This window comes from Lathyrus oleraceus, chromosome 1 (genome assembly GCF_024323335.1).
Source record: "Lathyrus oleraceus cultivar Zhongwan6 chromosome 1, CAAS_Psat_ZW6_1.0, whole genome shotgun sequence".
Taxonomy (NCBI): Eukaryota; Viridiplantae; Streptophyta; class Magnoliopsida; order Fabales; family Fabaceae; genus Lathyrus; species Lathyrus oleraceus.
This window is the reverse complement of record NC_066579.1, coordinates 400843633-400859115: the sequence shown is the minus strand read 5'-3', so window position 1 is coordinate 400859115 and position 15483 is coordinate 400843633. Positions and strand designations below refer to the sequence as shown.

The 15483-nt window shown below is 34.9% G+C and overlaps 1 long non-coding RNA gene across 1 annotated transcript; it reads right to left on the bottom strand.

Moving 5' to 3' along the window:
* Positions 1-376: 376 nt before the first annotated feature.
* On the bottom strand, positions 377-2867 carry LOC127075052 (uncharacterized). The gene is made up of 2 exons (XR_007786192.1): positions 2424-2867; positions 377-703 (listed from the first exon to the last, which is right to left on the bottom strand). It is a non-coding gene; the product is annotated as an uncharacterized LOC127075052 (long non-coding RNA).
* Between the last annotated feature and the right edge of the window lie 12616 nt (positions 2868-15483).

The window sequence follows — 15483 nt, the reverse complement described above, 5'->3', positions numbered from 1 at the left end:
AAGATATTCTAGAAAATGCTATGGACTAGGGTTTCTTTTTGTGCTGCTTTGGTTCATTGGTCATCATGTATGGAGGGTTGCTTGGAAAATGAGCTATTTTATTACAGTTGACTTTTTGATCAAAGTGAACTTTGAATGTTGACTTTTTGACTTAATCTTTGGAGTTTCCATTCATGTTCAAGGCATATTTATTATATTGATGTACATCATGGAAGGAAAGGGTTTGGAAGTCATTCATGGCACGATTGACTTTAGGTCAACTGTTGACTTTTGGTCAAAACAGTTGACCATGTCTTTTAGATTTTCTTCTTTATTTCAACTATGGATGGGATATTACCTTTTAAGGAATCCTAGATACAATGCATTTAAGAGAAAATTCAAAAGGAGGGAAAAGTATGTTATTTCTTACAAAACATGTTTTAATGGAAAGTCAACCAATTACAAAGTCAAATACAAGAGAATACACTACAAAATGGAAGAATGCATAAAAAAATCCAAGTTTGACCTGTTGTTGACTTTTGATCAACTGTTGATTTTTTGGTCAAACAGTTGATCAAACCCTGACCCAAATCCTAAGATGACCCTAGACCTATCTACATTCATCTTCCAACAATCACACCATTGTCCCCCATGATCATTCATCTTCATGCATGGCTTGGACCTTCATGGAAAACCACTTGACTTCATGCCAAAGCCATCCAACCTGCAATACATGCATGACACCAATCATTATCACATTGCAATAATATATCTCTACCCAAGTTCATATGTATGCTCACATCTAGCATGTGCATCAAAGCCAAAATTATCACCTCATTCAAAGCCATCATCCACATCACAATTCCAATAATCCAGCAATGCATTCAAACACATCTTAATTCAAGTGCAATATGCATACATAAACCAAATGCACACACAAGTATGAGGTAGCATGAAGTTTCATAAAAAAAAACCATGACAATTCACATAACAAAATAGATCCAATAACATATACATAATGCAATGCATTAATCATGCTTATGCAATGCAAAAACTATCATGACAATTCTCTTCACACAAATTGACAATTAATCCCAAGTTCAGTTCAAATGAGAGGTCAAACACAACAATAAATGAGGCTTCAAAACAGGATGAAAATGAATCTCAAGATAACAATAGTCATACACAATACCACATAACCAAGCATCACCATCATCATCATCATTAATGGAAGTTATATCATACACAATCCAAACACATATGCACACAACATATTAACATAGTATCCATGGCAAAACACACATCAAATTCAACATACAAACTAGATCCTAATGTTCAATTCACATAAGACAATGCATTTCAAAACAGCTTGCATCATTGGCCAAAGGCATGTTCACCAGTTCAACATATACACATACATAACATAAGTAAACAAAAGGCAATGCAAAAAGGGGACATATCATGCATGATCCAGTGCATATCAACAACATTCAAGCCATGATGATGCACCAAAACTTAACCATAAACCCCAACTGTCATAACAGTTTTTACCTAAGTTAACCCACTTATGCTAAACTAACCTAGCTGTTAAAACCTCCATTTGAATCCAATTAACTACCTGCCTAAAGTATAACTAATTCCCAATTGAAACAACTAACCCATAACCTCACCTCTAACTAACAGTTACATTCACAATTGTCATAACTAATTCAACACCATAACCAACCTCAACAAAGTCCCTAACTGATGCATAGCAGACATGCCACGTGTCCAGGGTCAAATGACCTAAATGTCCCTAAATTTAATTTCCCTCCAAAAACCTTCTAACTAACTTTTAAACCCTAACAAACTTTTGACATCTAAACAAACACACTCTCTATTCATTTTACAACTAAACTTAGTGTAAAACTAACATAAATCTTCTCAATTTTCTCACACTCTAGAAAACCAAATTCTAACTAACTTTTGAACCATTCTCCACCCTTGATTAAAGTGACACTTGGATCACTATCCAAGGGCTACAAATCAATCATTTCTAACTACCTTCTAACAAAAATTCCCTCCACTCTTCCCTCCAATTTTCCTCACCTTTCATTCTATAAAACCATACATTCTTTTCTTCATCCCTAAGTTTCAATCACCCTAAAAAATCTCTGTCAAAATCCATTCAAAAACCTCACAAATCACTCAGAGCACTCATCCCAATCCTTATCAAAGTCCCATCTCTGAGCTTTGGGTGAAGATGTCCTAAACCTCTACACTAATTGTTCATCATCACCATCTCTGCAAGTTCAACAAGTTCTTAATCTTACCACTCTAATCTCTACTATGCAATTACTCAAGCCCTAGTTCCTATCAACAACAATCACAATCTACACAAAAGGAAAAAGAAGAAGAGGTAGAAAATAAGAATACAGTCACAGGAAAAAAGGAATCAAAAGTACTTATCTGAGATGGAGTCTCCTCTATGGGTTTCTTGCTCATCATCTTCAAGCCTTTTCTGCAACATTCACTGGAGCAAGCCTCGGCTCCGTAGGTAAACACAAAAGCATCCTAAAAATTCTTCTTCTTGTTACCATATTGTATCCCATGCATTACTGAACCATATCCCTAAGGTTATACTCTGAATTCGTAGATGGTTATTTAATTTAGAAACTTCTAGGATTTTCAATGTTTAGGGTAGAATGAGGTTTGTTGGTTAGGGATTTGGAGAAAATAAGGTTGGGGATAGAAAGAGGATGAGGAGACGATTCTATTGGTGTAGGTTTGCTAGCATTCTGGGCTGCGCCGCCGCCGGAGACAATTTTCGACACGGTGGAAGCAATTTCCGGTGAGAAGAGTTTGAGAGGGAGAGGAGAAGAAGTCTGAGAGGGATGAAGTGAAATGGGGAAGCTCACACGCCTTTCCCCTTCCAAGTTCCTTTCATGGGCTTAGTTCAAGGCCCATTGATTTTTACTCAGTGTACATCACCATTGCTTGCTACACCCCCTCTGAAACAAACAATAACTAAATAAAAATGACATGGGTCAGGCATCCATGGGCCCTATGCACATTAACTATTCACACCCAGTTTTCACTCTGCACCCCTAGCAGAGACTTTATTTATTTATTTTATTTCTTAGTATTTCTTTGTTATTTTTTTAATATCTTTTCATCTTTTTAAATACACCAAAATCATTTTTAGTCATCATTATATTAGTCTTAGTTAATTAGGATTAAATTCCTAAATTAGGATTAGATTGGAACTAATTAAAAAATTAGGGTTTCATATCATTAACCTTGATTTTTTCTTTTTCTTTATCTTTAATTCATAATTCATGGTTGATTGCTTGATGTTTCTTGATGAATATAGCTTGAACTAGATCTTACATGGTCCCTTAATCATTTAATTGAATTAGAAAGATTTTAGGACTTATACTATGCATGTTCCCTTAGGTCAAATTCCCATTTTGAAAGCCTAGAAAAAGTAGGTTAATATTTGCATGACAACATTAGGCTTCATCCCCCATTTTTGGCATCATATCCCATTCTTTTAATCATGTCTTTTCCTTTATTCATGTAAAACTAAAAAACTCCTTTTCTTAATAAACCTAAAAACACTCAATAAATACGACATGAATTATGCGCCATGAGCCTTAAGAAATACGATGTGAATTATGCGCCATGAGCCTTAAGAAATACGATGTGAATTATGCGCCATGAGCCTTAAGAAATACGATGTGAATTATGCGCCATGAGCCTTAATAAATGGAGAAGAATGAGAGGGTGTATTCCTATCCTTATTCTGAATATATTTAGATACGAGACACATGACTCAGTTGTTCAAAGTATTCACCTTCATTCATAGACTTTAGTGCAATTCAAATCAAGGTAATTTTCCTAATAAAAGGAAGAAAAAGGAGGGGGTAGACTCTCCCCCCTGAATGATTCAGACACTGCTGTAGAGCTCCATGTCTGAATATTCGTCTTCAAATTAAAATCAATCACAACCAATATAAAAAAGATTCCATAATCATTCTCCATTGATTCCAATACAACTCCTCTTGGTTTTTACACCCATACTTTTCTTTTCCCCGTTTGCCTTGTTTATCCCCTGATTTATGCAAACTCTTGTTCCTTTTTCCATTTGCCTTGTTAATCCTCTGATTTAGACAATCTCTTATTCTTCTTCTCATTTACCTTGTTAATCTCAAGTTTAGGCAAACCTTTATAATTCTTTGTCCTTGGTTCAGACACCACATTTACAATTCTTTGTCATTGGTTCATACACCACCTTTACAATTCATTGTCTTTGGTTCAGGCTAAACAACAATTTCTTTTCATAAAAGAACTGTTATAATCCATTTCTTAGCAGTTAGAGTAACAACTTAGAGCATTTGAACCAGGATAAAACAGCTAATGTCATAATACTTCTAGGATACGATTATAACATTGTTCCCTGAAATCAACCAATAAACACTCATTTTCTAACCCCACGAACTATGGAGCTCTGATTTTCTTATTGCACTACAGAAATACATAGGCACAAGGTTTCGAAATCTTGACGAGCATATTAATTAAAAAACTTATTTTCTCCTTAATTAAAGTCAATCGCAAGTAACCTTTAGATAATAACACTCATTCTTGCAAAGAACAATCCAAATGGTTCTCATTGAGTATAACGGATGTGAAGGGTGCTCATACCTTCCCCTTTCATAATCGAATTCCTTACCCTTTTCTCTTTTCTTTGATTTTATTGATATTTTCTCTTTATCTTAAAATAAATAAAATTCAGTGGCAACTCTGTTATAGTTCGAGTGTGCGATGCCCTCGGGTATTTTTCACGCCGCGACAGTGAGCTAAGAGGTTATAAAGTTTCAAATCTAACAATGATATCATGTTTATCTTGTGGCTGGATGCAAAGCTCTTTGAATTTCAGGCCAATTTGGGTTGCATATGAATGTAATTAATATGTATGGAAATTCCACTTTACTACAGATTGTCATGCCATCATAGTACAATTGATCCATAAATCTCCTACTTCCAACATAAGAAACGGGTAATATGACTCTTTTTCCTATGCTCGAACTTGGTGTTTGACTTTGGTCTCCATCTTCATTTAGATTGTGATACTTTGAGACTTTAAGCTTAGATTGATTGTTTCAGAGCCATTTCAATCTCTCTCCTTCAAGCATGGTGTATCCGTCAACCAAAAATTGTTAAAACAATCTCCTAGATGATAAAAGTGTTTTACTCTCTTCACATCTTGTTTGGATTCGAAACATCAACCACTCTCGAATAGTAAGTCTGTTTCTTGGGTTATCATCAAATATGTCAAAATCTCAATGGACAACATTTGGTCTATAACCATCTTCTTCGTAAGGAAACATCAATCGATATTGGTAAGTCAAATATATTGTATGAAATTCATGAATATGTTTTAGCGTTTCACCTTGTCTTTGCATAATAATGTCTCTTTCTTCAGCTGTGTCAACATCACCAACAATTAATGCAACCACCCATAAATTGTTGGTTAGTTGTACACTCTTCCATCTGTAGATCTATTTACAATGAATCTGAGTTTCAAATTATGGACATTGATTTCATTAAGTCTTTGTCTTGCCATTAGGAAACTCTTGGCATGTATGTTATATTTGTACACCATATCAAATAAATTTTGTATTATACGGGGATCAATGTTGTTTTTGTTCCTATAAAAAAAAAGTAAGCATATGAAATATATAATTAATAATTGATGTAATAAAAAAATATAACCTTACTTTAGGCTTTCCATTCTATTTGTGATTTCATTTTCTGTGTCATATATATAAAGTGGTAACAAATTCCCAATTCGATGACAAGATTGTCCTTGGATTCTTATGGTAGGTGAACCCCGACCATTGTTGAATTTGTTGTCCAATTTAACACTAGGTGAAGTGAATGCAAACATCATGTTATAAACTCGTAGTTGTGATTGAAAATTCTTATAGTCGATGGCATCATGATCAAATAACAAATATGATACTATCTTTTTACGATATAAGGTAGTTCAACTTTGCAATTTCCATAACATACGTTGTACTTGGGATTTGCTGCATTTTTGTGTTTGTCATTCTCACTTGATACCACATTAAAGCCTCCAATGTCTACCGTCAATCATTGCATCACCCAAATTGCAATACTCTTAGAAATAATTGAAAGTTGTAGAAAAAAAGAATTGTAAGAAAATAATAAAGGGCTAAACGTAGATGTCATAAGTTTAAATGTTTTGCTATACCTTGGTTGTTACTGTTTGGTTGGTTAGAAATTAAAAATGGTGGAGAGTTGTCGTCATTTTCCACACCTGAGTCATAATCAAATTGTTCAGCTGTTATATAATAAAAATTGTTATTAGATGTTTTAATCATAAACCACAAGTCATTGTAATGATTCTAAACCACAAGTCATTGTAATGATTCTAACATCACATAATAGTTTTAAGCTCCAAACCAAATAAAGATTGTATCACTGAATAATGAATTTATCAGAAACTAAACCTTGAAAACTAACAACTTGTTAATGTCTTGTTTTAAGAGAAATTGTTAACCTTGTTGTCCAACATTAATGTTTAATGTTTAAATTTAAGAGATTTTTAGCTTAGAAGAAATTAAAATAGGTAGATAAAGAGAAAAAGTTACACATGCTTATAATTCAAAATACATAAACCACATAAATCATAAATGACATAGTAAACCACATAAATCACATGACATACAAATTCTTATAACAAATGACATAGTAAAATGGATTGTTCATGACTAAATGCTTCTAACATAAGAACTTTGGCATGTTGGTCTTAGATAGGACAATGACATAAACCACATGACATTACAAAAGCTTCAATACATTAGGCATTCTAAAAATTGGGATGTTGGTCTCATATAGGAAAATATATTGTTCATTACTATTTATATAGACAATGAAGCAAACTAACTAATTAATAGATTGAAACATTGATTGAAACATGAGAGTTGTATACTTTCTACATATAAAGTTAAAAAAATCAAAGTAAAAGCATTGAAAGATGCATATTAACTTTGTGTTGGACTGCCTATAAATTTAGTTGTGTCTTCATGTTAATAATGGTCAATCATGACGTGAACAATGCTTTTCAATGCATCAAGCAAAGAATTGAGCAATTGTAGAAACATGGCAGAATATACATGACAAATTGGTACATACCTAAGAACAAGTCATAGTTTGAATCATCATCATCATCACTTTCAAAATCCAAGTTAACATTAGGTGTAAAAACATGGCATGTTGTAGGTGTTGTGGCTGATTGTGTTCTTGGATCAATAGATATAATTGGGGATAGAACATCGACAGAGCTGTGGAGTATAGATTGAATATGGTAGTATGCAAAAAAAATTAAAATAAGTAATGTATAAAAAACATATCTACTTACATAGGACGACCCCTTGCTCGTTTGAGTACTTCTTTTATTGCAATATTCCTGGAAAATAATACAATTGTAATTAGAGTAAGTATCATATAATGTATTAGAGAATGTATAAATGTATCATACAATGTATTAGAGTATGTATAAACCTTTTACACTACAAAAAAGCATGAGACAATGGTTAACTCTATTGATTAAGATAATGACTTAAGTTTGTGACACATTTGTAAATATGTGTAAAACAGCACAAGCAATACGTCCAGAAAAATGACATTGTGCTCGAGAGAAACACTAGGAAAAAGATGTCTAGAAACACACAACACAAAAATGAAAATCTGAAGTGGTTCAACATGTCAAATTATTACTGTTATGTAGAAGTGAACTATATAAACTGCAGTGGCAAATATTCTGGTTAACAATGATGTTGGGAAGAACCAGTTAATGTAGAGTAGTGTAAAGTAATTAGATTAGCAAGAAAGTTGTTTAGAAAGGTGGCTGCCAGGGGTTGGACAAAAGCATATCGACAAGACATTAAAACTGTAGTTGGGGAGACTGTAAAAGGGTAAGAAGTGAAAATGTATATTTTATATTGCATCCAATAATCAATCAGATTGTTAGAAAATAAGAATAAGTTGTTCCAATAATTAACTGGAACCAACCATTCTTATTACTATGCATATGAGTTACTATAGTTTGAATTATTCATTACTTAATACTAGGAATCAACAATAGAGTTCCCTTAAGATTAGGAATTAGTTATACACTCAAGTATCACTTGTATCTATAAATACTCAGCATTTATGGCTGGAAACAGAAGATAAAAGAATCATTCTCTTTATGGTATTCAGAGCGTAAAGCTTAAAAGCAATTTTTTTTCCCGATCCTTGTTATGCCTTCTGAACCGACGCCCACTATGTCATCATCAGCCGACAAACTGATTGTCATGAATGCTGGTTCTCAACTCTCCATTAAACTTGATGGAGACAATTATCCTGCCTGGAGAATTCAATTCATGGCTCTTTTAACAGGCTATGATCTTTTAGGTTGTATTGATGGAACTACACCTTGTCCATCAAAACAGCTCGCAAACGATACCACCGCTGTCAATCCAGACTTCACGAATTGGGTTCGACAAGATCAACTCACTTTACATGGTATTGTATCTTCGGTGGCTGCAACAGTGGTCACACACTTAGGAACTGTCAAAAGTTCCAATCAAGCATGGGAGATCCTTAAAACCATGTATGCGGGCCGCTCAAGAGTGCGGATTATTGCGCTCAAACAACGGATTTCCAATTTCAAAAAAAGGAAACCAATCGATGGCTACATATCTACAAGGGATAAAGGCAATTTCGGATGAACTCTCAATCATTGATCATCCCCTTGATGAAACTGATCTTGTTATTCACACTCTCAATGGTTTGAGTGCTAAGTATCGTGAAATTTCCGCTGCACTTAGAAGCAGAGAAAGTCCTGTTGCATTTGCTGAACTTCATGAAAAACTGATGGATTTTGAAACAATTCATCATCAAGCTGATCCACTTGCAGTTGACAATGTGATTGCCACTGCCAATGCAGCCACAAGAACAAAAAACTATCACCACAAAAACAACAACAACCGCGGTCCTTCACCAACTTTGCGGAATGGCGAAAATAAGGTGGTCTGTCAGTTTTGTGACAAGGCTGGTCACACTGCTAAGGTTTGCTACAGAATTAAGGGATTTCCTAAACGAAACGGCCCTAAACCAACAACGAACTTTGCTCAAAATCAGGCTGCAACACAACATGGTAACTGGGTCATGGATACAGGAGCATCTCATCATATTGCTCAGGACCTACAACAGCTTACCTTAACAAATTCCTATCCTGGAGCAGATCGGGTGATTGTTGGTGATGGAACAGGTTTGGAAATTACTCACACTGGTAACTCTGTTATTAATACTTCAGTCAAACCTCTTCATCTTAAACAAGTCTTATGTGTTCCTAAAATTCAATCTAACCTTTTGTTTGTTTCCAAGTTATGTCAATCTAATAGTTGTTCTGTTGAATTTTTTGCAAACCATTTTGTTGTCAAGGACTTGACCTCGGGTCAACCACTGCTTCAAGGACCACTTAAACAAGATCTTTATCATCTATCCAATGCATTTAGTTCATCCAGTCCACCGCAAGCATTACATACAAGCATTCATTCTACATCTACATGGCATCATAAATTAGGACATCCTTCTTTCAAAATAATAAAGCATCTGACTGACAGTCATCATCTACCGATAAAGCTTCCGGCCTCACATGAGTGTACTTCCTGTCACTGTGCAAAAAGCCACAAGCTTCCTTTTTCAATTCATCATCTCACAAGCAGCAAACCTTTGGAACTTTTGTACTCTGATGTTTGGGGCCCAGCTCCTATTAGATCAGTAGATGGTTTTTTATATTATTTAATTATTGTTGATCATTTTTCCAAATATGTCTGGTTGTACCCCATGAAACATAAGTCAGATGTCTTCTCTATTTTTGTTCAATTCAAGTCCATTGTTGAAAAATCCTTTAATTTTCCGATTGTTTCCCTTTTCACTGATAACGGTGGAGAACTTATCAAATTAAAATCTTTTCTTGCCAATAATGGCATTTCTCATTTAACTTCACCTCCCCACACACCTGAGGTAAATGGCACAGCAGAGAGGAGACACAGACATGTTGTTGAAACAGGTCATGCTCTTTTGCATCATGCTAATTTACCTTCCCAACTATGGTCATTTGCTTTCACCACTGTTGTGTATCGTATTAACAGGATGCCTAAACCAATCATTAATATGATCTCTCCCTTTGAAATATTATTTAAAAGCAAACCAGCTTATCATACACTTCATTTATTTGGCTGTTTGTGCTTTCCTTGGCTAAAACCATATATGCAAAATAAGGTCCAACCCAGGTCTAAACCTTGCATCTTCCTAGGCTATTCAACGTCTCAGCATGCATATTTTTGTCTTGAACCTTTGTCAAATAGGATATATGTATCTAGACATGTCCACTTTGTGGAAAACTCATTCCCCTATCAATCCCTAATTAATTCGTCATCTACTTGTCCTCCAATTCCATCACATGACTCTTCGGTACACAGTATTATTCATGTTACCCAAGATCAAAATTCAGCTCAGGAACCAAACGTGTCCCTAGCACATGAGTCATCCACACCTGAGCCATCAGTCCCGGTATCGAGTCCCACAACAGATCCGGTATCAAGTCCTCCACCAGTCCCTGAGTCAATGCAACCTATCGAGTCGTCTGTAACAACAGAGATACCAGTGACTAGTGATAACCTAACAAGCTCTACCACCAACACTGCATCTGATCCGGTTCCAACTTCAACGACAAATAATCCTGTTCAACGTGCTCCTATCGTAACAAGGTCACAAAATAATATATTCAAACCCAAGAAACTATTTATTTCCTCTAAACATGACTTGCAGGAAAATCTTGAGCCATCTACTATTACTCAAGCACTTAAAATACCACATTGGAGAGATGCTTGTTCGGCTGAATTTAATGCACTCATGAATAATGGTACTTGGACCTTGGTTCCCCGTCAGACTCATACTAACTCAGTTGGTTGTAAATGGTTGTTTCGCATCAAAAGAAATCCTGATGGAAGTGTGGCACGATATAAAGCAAGGTTGGTTGCAAAAGGATTCACTCAAACACCTGGTCTAGATTTTAAGGAAACATTCGCACCGGTTGTGAAACCTCAAACTATTAAAGTGGTTCTCACTTTAGCACTTGCTCAAGGGTGGTCCTTACACTAAATGGGTGTTAATAATGCCTTTTTGCAGGGAAAATTGACTGAAGATGTCTACATGCAACAGCCACCCGGATTTATTCATTCTGAATTTCCTCAACATGTATGCAAACTCAAGAAGGCTATCTATGGTTTACGACAAGCACCTCGAGCATGACATGATTCTCTCAAGGCCTTTGTTCTTTCTATTGGGTTTCAAACAAGCCTAAGTGATTCATCCTTGTTTATTTACAATAAACATGGTGTACAAGCTTTCTTATTAGTATATGTTGATGACTTACTTTTGACGGGCAGTGATACTACCTTTTTAACTCACTTCATGACAGAACTTTCCAACAAGTTTTTGCTCAAACAACTTGGTTTCCCTCATTATTTTCTTGGCATTGAAATGATCCCAACCAAGGAGGGTGTTATTATCTCAACATGGTTATATTCGAGAACTCTTGGATAAGTCTAATATGGCTGGAGCAAAGACCGTCAACACACCATTATGTATGACTACTCCTCTCAAACTAAATGATGGATCAGCCGCTACCGACTCAAAGCTATTCCGTAGTATCATTGGTGCATTGCAATACGTTACTTTGATAAGGCCAGATCTGTCCTTTGCAATTAATAAATTGTCACAATTCATGCATCAACTGATAACATGAAACTATATCACATTCTAGGACTCGATTTAATTAAATTATATTATTATTCACTCCAATTTATTTCATTTTATTCGATACTACTTGGTATTTTGCCTTCAATTTATCTCAGGTAGTTTATTTGAAGCACAAGTGAAAAAGGAAGAAAAGGAGGTGCAAAAAGAAATGAAAAGAAGCAAAAGCCACCAAGCCAAGGCCCAGCCCAAAAGCACAGGCGCTGCACCTGTGACGAGCGCCACACAAGGTGTGACGAGCGTCACGCCCTGCCCACTTGTGTTACGAGCGTAACACTTGGTGTGACGGACGTCACACCATTCCCCTATATTTTTGGCCTCAGAAGCGCAACAGAGGCACGTTGAAGCCTATTGTTACGCTTGACCTTTGGAAACGTGAAGCCAACTTTTACGGAAGGGTTTTGGAAACCATTACAAACGGAGATAATATAAATAGTATCTCTCTCTCTCGCCGCCGTCTCTCTGCTTCGTTCAATTTTTCTTTTCCAGCCGTGCAAGCAATATTTTACAGCATTGTTTTTACAGTTTTTACTTTTATTTGCAATTCCTATTTTCTTTTCCAGCAATTCATTCAAGCACTTAATTACTTTTTCACACAATAGTTTCCACACCGGAAATTATTGTGTACCTTTTTACTAGATCCAACCTTACGTTAGATCCTAGATTTTTATTCCTTCATTTTTATTTTCCTGTCCGATTGAAGAATTCAAGAACAAATCCAACCGGTCTGTGGTGGAGTGTTCAAGACTGCTATTAATTACTCAGGTTCTTTAATTATTGTTTGAATTTATATATGCCCTGCTATACTGTTTATTTATATTATTTGCCTGAGATGAGTTTATTTAAGCATAATGATTGTTTAGATCTGTTTAGCATGTCTGGCTAATTTATTTAGGTATCGGTATGTAAAGTAAGCGGAATGAAGGAATCAAAACTAAGTTGGTTAAATTACGTTTAAAAATAAAGTCACTCTTTTTATGGTCTCAATTTACAGGTTTAATAACAAAGTTTTTGTACGAGAGTAAAAGGCATAAAGAAGTTAAATTCAATAGAACGAGAGTTTGAGTTTTTAACTGGACATAGTAAATTGAGCATTAATTCTAAATCAGGGCGAAAGCAATTTTTAGAGTTAATTAAATTCTAATCTTTTTCAAAAAGTATTTTTTTTAAAGTTAAATGTGAGGACGAGAGTTAAGCATTTGAATTTAATTATATGATCTAAGTCAACAGAGCGAGAGTTTGAGACGAGGGTATTTAAACGATCAGTGTTTTCTTAAAAAGAGTTTCTATAGATTCTGTTGTTTTCAAAAGGTGATTTTGGACTTAACCAATAAGTGGCAGCTGCGTTAATATAAGGTCATAGTCTATTCAACAGAGCGAGAGTTTGAGAAAAGACTTTTAATCAATAGTGTCTACTGAAAAGATTTATTTTAAAACCAAGAAACCAACGAAGATTTGATTCCCTAATTACGACGAACCACATACCGATATCCGCTTAATTGATATTTAATCTAGATCTTATTTTAGTTTCAACTTTTCCCCTGAACAATCAAAGTATCATACGCCTTAGCTTTACGAAGTAACCTTAGATAACGGTATATCGATTCATAAGTCCCTGTGGGATCGATATCTTTTAAAACTACGCGATAGAACTGTGCACTTGCAGTTTGTACCCCAAATTCGACTCATAAAGTCGCGATCATCAACCAACACAACTGCATCTCCAGCAGCTCAAGCGAGTATTACGGTATCTAAAACATACTATTAATCATGCTTTGCGGCTAGCAAAACCACTTCATCTTAAACTGCAAGCCTTCACCGATGCTGATTGGGGAGGTAATTACGATGACAAAACATCTACTTCAGCTTACATAATTTACTTTGGAGGAAATCTTGTTTCATGGTTATCAAAAAGACAGAGAACAGTTGCAAGATCTTCCATAGAAGCCGAATACCGATCTGCTGCCAATACTACAGTTGAGATCATGTGGTTGCTCAATATATTGAGTGAACTTGGAGTACCATCTCAAGTACCTACTCTTTTTTGTGACAATATTGGCACAACCTACTTATGCTCCAATCCAGTTTTTCACTCTCGAATGAAACACATTGCTCTAGATTATCATTTCGTGCGACAAATGGTTCAACTTGGAAACATACGAGTCTCTCATATTTCTACAAAGGACCAACCGGCAGATATTCTAACAAAGCTTATCCATCGAACCAAATTTTCATTTCTCAGAGACAAAATTTGTGTCATTGATGGTGACCCAATTTTGAGGGGGCATAATAATAGATAAGAATAAGTTGTTCCAATAATTAAGTGTAACCAACCATTCCTATTACTATGCATATGAGTTGGTATAGTTTGAATTATTCATTGCTTAATACTAGGAATCAACAATAGGGTTCCCTTAAGATTAGGAAATAGTTATACACTCAAGTATCACTTGTATCTATAAATACTCAGCATTTATGGCTGGAAGAGAAGATAAAAGAATCATTCTCTTTATGGTTAAGGGGGCAGCAGAAACGGTAGTCTGAAAAATGAAATGAGAATGGTGACGATTAGATTGTTATTGCTATTAAAGGTATAAATGGGAATGAAGAAAGACTTACAGTGGGATTAGAAGATTAAGTCTAGGGGAGTTTTGAGGGGAATGGAGGGGAGAACTTTGAAAAAAGGGAAGGATTGAGTGTAAATAATTGAAAGATTTTTGTTTGGAGAGTTTGTTTTTATTCATAACATCAAAAAAATCTTGATTTCATAAAACTCAAAATTTGTTTTAAATTAGGGTTTTGGAGGGCTTATATAAAATTTTCAAATATATTTTATGTTGTTATAATATTATGAAAATTAAAAATATAATAATGATTAACACTCTTTTATCATTATTCACAAAATTATTCTTTCAAAAAATGTCAAATATTTTTCTATATTTTTTTAAAAATTCGTTTTCGAAAGTCTTCCTTTCCCCTCCCGCCGAAACTCCCAAACAAAACCTTACTAAATTCTCTCAAATATTATTTCCTTAAATCTTAAGTGACAAAACTTTTAATCCTAAAATAATTTATAATTGTTTCGTTAAGACAACTCAATTGCTATTTGTATAGGGACATTAAGTGCATGGGCGTGGATCGCGATATCTCACATATTCATCTTTAATAAGGTGGATTCCAATCACTAAATTATTTTAAAAAAGCAATCCATAAATTTTTATTCAATTTAAAATTAGAATTAAGCATAAACAAGCAAGAATTTTCTTATTAATGTGGTGTCCTAACAAATATCTCAATTGATTTTCACGCACTTGTATATATCCCAAGACTACAAAATCATTGAATTCAATTTGTAATTAAGTCATGAGCGTGAAATCTGATATTGATATCATAGTTACTGATCAATTTTGGTTTTCAACGGGTTTAGAAAAGCCAACTGAACTGGACCATTGATATCTGTGATAAACCCGATTAGAACCGTCAGTTTGCATCTTTGGCCTTCTGGATCAGATGGTTTGGGTTGGATCTAGAAAATTTGTCCGGTCCTAGTTGGAAGTATGAAAGTGCTTTCAAGGAAAAAAAGGCAATATGTGTAAGACAACAAGGAAGTCAACTGTTGTTGTTGGT